Raw genomic sequence first — 6035 nt, forward strand, 5'->3', positions numbered from 1 at the left:
GGTCTCTCTTGTAAATGAGTCCTCGAGGCTCAATGGGATTTACCTGTCTAAATAAAGGTTGATTGTTTGTTCTTATGACAGTGCTAGATAGCTGGCTGAAGAAAAAATGGGAGCTGATTGCCCGGTCTCACCATAATTTATACGGACCGGGGGTGGGGCCCACACAGCCGGTGGCCACGGACTAAAGTTTTCAGTGCTGTGCTGTGCGCGAAGGGATAAATCCACTAGCGATAGCCTTAAAGGGCGAAGCCTATACGAAATAGAACAGCTAGATTATAAGGCGAATGTAGAAAACTAAAAACAGGAACATGTCTGCATTAGCCTTGCCAGGAGTCCAACAGATTTTTAAAGCCACTTAGACAGGTCAAGGTTGAGAGCTTCAGGTCTTTTTGTAAGATATTCCAGGAAACAGGAGTGGAGTAGGAGAAGGCCCTTTTACCAAGTTCAGTCCGCACTGAGGGAACACTACATGTAATAATGTCCTGAGAGCGCACGCTGTAGCTGCACTCACGCAGAGACATGTAGGAGGAGATGTATGAAGGCAGCAGACCAAGAAGTGATTTAAAGATAAAAAATTTACCAGTGAGAGAGTCTGCATGAAGTTAATGGTGACCAGTTAACAGGGTGCAGTGGTGGGTACGATAATCACAGCCAGTTATGAATCTTAATGCACCATGATAGACAGCATCCAACATCTGCAGGGTTCAAGGGTTCAGGGTTCAATCAACCATTGCAATGGTCCAGTCTAGACATGACAAATGCATGAACCAGTTTTTCTGCTTCATTTTTAGATAAGATGTTTCTAATTTTAGCGATATTACGCAGGTGGCAGTTCTAGTAACATTTTTAATGTGGGGGATAAAAGACATGTCCTGATCAAAAATAACACCAAGATTTTTAACATTAGAGCTGGAAGCCAGATTAATCATGACATGACAACACAGGAAATGAGTCACAGCGTTTACATGGAAAACAGCAGCTGTTGTCCTAAACACGGCAGATTTTGTTGTTCTTTAGCACCTGGTGCCAGCTCAATGTTTTCACACTCAAAGAAACAGGAAGTGATGAGTTCAGGATCCCTGGCAGTCTTAGCAGAGGGTCTGTCTGGACTAAATCGTGGAAGAGCTGAGGAGTTCTCAGCCTCCGTCGATGGAGAGACAAAAAATAACTTGTCAACAATCAGCTGTCATTTTCCATCTGATCATCAGATCAGTTTCAATAAATGTTTTGTTTATAAAGAGAGTAAAACGTGTCAAACCTTCACCAGCCAAAATACTTCAACGCATTAGACATTGTTTTTTTTATTTTTTTAAGTTAATGAGGAAACACACTGCCCCACAGTGATAATCAAACATCAATCAAAGGCATGTTTCTGATTTTTTTTTTCAGAAACACTTCTTGATGGTTTTTAAACAAGCATTGGTTTGATGGCTCAGCTTATTGTTTCGGCTGCACCAACTTATCCAAGAAGGCCGACAGATGAAAGCTGCTGGAAAATGTGAGAACAAGTCACGTGTCTGTTGTCAGTCACAAACAGTCGTGACCTTTGACCCCACTGCTGGTGTTTGGGTATCAGCTCGAACGTGAGAGCTTCTGGTTCCAAAGCATTCCTCCGCTCTCTGCTTCTCCCTGACCAAAAGAAATGGCTGCAGTTCTATGGCAAGCCCTTTTAACATAAAATCGAGTAGTCTGACTATCTGTAGTTACATTCTAGATATCTTAAATTGAGTTTTGACTAGGCACAATTACATTTTGACTAGCCAGAATGCTAATTTAAGATATCTGTATTTACATTCTGACTAGTCAGAATAACAATTCAAGATATCTTGAATTACATTTTGACTAGTCAAAATGTAATTCAAGATATCTTGAATGACGTCACCTGATTCGTCATTTGAAGGGTCAAACATCCGTAATTACAATTCAAGATATCTCGAATGTAATTATGACTAGTCAGAATGACACTTTTAGATATCTTGAATTAAGAAATGACGCGTAGGACCCGCGGCTGCTACTTAGCTGTTCAAACAGCTGCCTGCAGAGTTTTGGGTGGCTGCAATGGCGCTAGCTGTTTCTGGACAACATTGTTAGAAAATGCCTTATCTTCCTGTGGCTATAGTGTTAGCGTTAGACAGTGAGGAAAATGGCTCAGTCTCGGCGCTGTTGTTTTTGTTCAGTTCCTGGTTGTTCTTGTGGGGCAAGAAAACAACCGTATCTGTCCTACCATGCTTTACTACACTCTCACAGCCTGCTTGAGTCACCATAATTAGGCAGTGTCTTACCTGAAAGAGGATTGGCTGGCTTTTAGATTTTTGTATGTGAATGTGAGGCCCATGTTTGTTTGTTTTGCAATTCTTAAGTATTATTCATATTTATTTTTGTTAATTTCATATTTATATTCCAGGTTGAAGGTGACAGTTGAGTCTCGTGTAGGTTCCGTTCCACAGTGCTTACTTGTAAACCCAAGTGCCTTTTCTGTGTATAAATTATGTCCTTGGGTGAAAGTCCTTAGGTGGTGTTGCAGTAAGTTTATAAAATAAAAATAACATCCATACCCAAGCTTGTCACATGTATGTAAATTGTTCTAGTGTTACATAATTACCGGTAGATAGTTTAATGTTTTGAATTATTTTAAACATTCTTCAATTAAAACACTTGAGCAGCATACTGTACTGATATTTTTATTTGTGGATTGATTCAGTTGAATTACAAGGAAAACAAGTGCAATTTACAATATCTAGTAAAAACAAAAAACATTTAACTATTTAAGTTAACATTTTATAACTGTACACTATAAATTGATAGTGGATTATAGATATTTTATCAAATTATGTAATTTCAAATTAAATAAATTGGCACATTTATGTATTTTTCATGAATAACTATTTACAGTATTTACATCTAAAAAGTTAAGTCTGGTCCTCTGGACATTCAAAAAAACAAAACAAACTAAAAAAAAGAAGGTAGAAACGTTTCGTCTTTCATCCGAAAGGCTTCTTCAGTCTGAGGTGCTGCTCAAAGTCAAAGTCACTTTTATTGTCAAAAACTACAATATGTACAGGACATACACAGGATTTAAATTACATTTCTCTCAGACCCCGGTGCAACAATAACCATTTAACAATAAAACATTTATTAAACATAAGCATAAAATGAAGTAATAAATGGTTCACACATTTACACATGGTTGTCAGCAGCAAACTGGTTGATCCACTCTGAGAAGTTGCTATTTAAGAGACTGAGCTGAATACAGCACCTCAGACTGAGGAAGTCTCTCGGAGGAGAGACGAAACGTTTCTACATTTTTTTGTTGTTTTGCTTTGTTTTGTTTTTTTGATTTTTGAATGTCCAGAGGACCAGACTTAACTTTTTTTTAGATTTTCCTACCTGGATCATTGAGCAGCATCAGGATACAGTATTTACAGTGATTCACAGCTTGAGACTGATTAAAAATATGAAGGAACAAAAGGGGGATTTATACATTTTATGTTTCTTGCTGCATTGATATAAACACATGGATGAAGGTGTTGAAGTAAAACATGTCCAGTTTAGACTTCATCTGATCAATCAATCAATCATCAATCCATTCATCACACCATACCCGTTCAACAGTTATTGTTTAGTGTACCCGCTGATCATCTGAGCTGCCAGTGCTGTCAGCAGACTCCTCCTCTGCACTTCCTCTGTAAGCAACACGGAAAGCGGAAATGGCTAGCAGTAAGCCTTAGTTGTCGAAGCTGTACCCACGCAGGACATCTGGACTGTTCCCTGGTTCTGGCATGTACTTCATGTGACACTTGCAGAGACTGAAGATGCATAAGTTGACTGAGTGTGGGCACAAAACACGTTGGGAAGACTATGCAGCATCGAAGGAAGAGCAGGGAGGTCTGGAGTCATGTGGTGCAGAATGACGCTACGCAGGACTTCTCAGGTGGGCACTGGTGAGACCTCAGTGAGTCCTGTGGCACAGGCCCAAGTCTGGATGGTACCAGCTCCATAGCTGAGAGACCATCTCTAGGATAAGTGTGATAAGTGGTTGGGACTCCAGCAGGTGGTTTTTCTCCCGATGCCAGGATGTCAGGATCTGGAAGTGGTCCTACAAACACACGAGTGACAGAATCACAATAAGTTTTGACAAAGGAAACATGGACATAAAAACATTAACCCAAAGGTTATACCTGTGAAAGCTCGCGTGCAGTGCAAACATCTTTTCACCACAGTTTTGGGCTTTCGCACCACCACCACCTCGCTGGCAGGTTCAGGATGGATTCCCTTACAAGAAATAAACATAAAAATATGTCAAACTAAAAAATAAATAAATGTAAAGAGACAAGTGAGCAATTTGGTAGGACACAGTGGGACAGATTTGAGAGTTAAGATTTTTACTTAACTTGCAAATATTACTAATTCATAGAGGTTGAATCTGCATTTATACATTTCCTACAAAAACAAACAATTCTAAACAAGTTAGGAGAGAAAAATATATTTGACACAAGTAATATTGAGACTATGACAAATTTCACATGGCACTAATAATATACAGGTGGGAAAGTTATTACAATTATTGTGATGAGAATCATAACCATCATATACTAAATAATATAACAGAAAAGAATGTGTTCCACTCTTATTTTATTTTTTTTACCTGTGTTCTTTGTCTGTGCCATCTTTGTAAATCTCTTGTGCGGGCCAGTACAGGAGGACCAGTTGGCAGCTGGAGTTGGAAGTAGTGTGCAGTCTGGTAAAAAAAAAAAAAAAAGTGCAACTACATGGTTACAAAAACCTTTACCAGCTGCACTTCTACAGAAATAAGCCAACATTTCTTTTTTTCCAACACCCAGTGAGATCTAAAATAGATCTGTTTTTAGCACACATACACATATATATAAATTAATACTTGTTATAACATATTTAGCTTTAAACAAGTAATAGATTGTATAATAGATTGATTCACTTAACACTTCACCTTACATATACACAGCACGCTACATACACACATAAACATATGTTTGGCACTAATGGAACCTCATAAAAATATAATTAAAAATTTTATATCATGTCTGTCTCAAACACTCCAAAATAATTTAGACTTCATATGTTGTAGCTAACGGTTAGCTTGCTAAGCTACGTCTTTTCTTACCTTGACAGCTGTGGATATTTTCTTCATGGAAGAACTTTTATCCTTTTAAGTTTATTAGTTCGAGAATTCGCCGCTGTGATTTCCTCCTCAGCAGCGAAAAAAAAGATTGGCAAATTAAGCAAAGATGTTGAAAAGAGAGACATTTCTCCTTAGTGCAAAGACTCGCAAAGCAGGAAGTGTCGGTTTCCGATTGTCGTGAAAAAGATGTCGCAAAAAAGTCTTCTTGTTGCAGATACAATAAATAAATCGAGCTGCCGCGTTAAAAATCATGTTAAAAATACTAGTGTTGTGTTGGACTGACCTGACTTTGCAGATTATAAGATAAAAAGGCTACAATGCCTTATGATTTTTCCGCCAAAATGCTACGTAAATCTGTGACGTTTTGACTAGTCAGAATAACAATTCAAGATATCTTGAACATCATTCTGACTAGTCAAAATGTTAATTCAAGATATCTTAAATAGAAAAACCGTCTACATGATAAAATATTCAAGATATCTTGAATTCATTTTGAGATATCTTAAAAGGAATTTTGACTAGTCATAAGTACAGTTCTAGATATCTTTAAGTTAGTTTTGCCTAGTCGTTATTTGCTATCAAGATATCTACAATTTAATTTGCACTAGTCAAAACTTCATTTGTGATATCTACAAATACATTTAAGATGTACATTTAAGCATTTAAGAAACCCAGTTTAACTCTTTTTCAGAAACAAATCCTGTCTAACCCTGAATGCTAGAAAACGCCTTGTATCTGTGACTTTCCTTCCCTCAATTGATTTTGGTGATATTATTTACATGAACGCTCCTACAAGAACCCTGCAGATGTTGGATGCTGTCTATCATGGTGCACTAAGATTCATAACTGGCTGTGATTATCGTACCCACCACTGCAC

The 6035-nt window shown here is 37.8% G+C and overlaps 1 protein-coding gene across 1 annotated transcript in view; it reads right to left on the reverse strand.

The window, feature by feature from the left end:
• Positions 1-6035, reverse strand: part of mkxa (mohawk homeobox a) — a 156512-nt gene that overhangs the window by 141829 nt on the left and 8648 nt on the right. The gene's annotated exons all lie outside the window — the stretch shown is intronic.

This window comes from Nematolebias whitei, chromosome 20 (assembly GCF_014905685.2).
Source record: "Nematolebias whitei isolate Nwh7 chromosome 20, NemWhi1, whole genome shotgun sequence".
In the NCBI taxonomy this organism is placed as follows: Eukaryota; Metazoa; Chordata; class Actinopteri; order Cyprinodontiformes; family Rivulidae; genus Nematolebias; species Nematolebias whitei.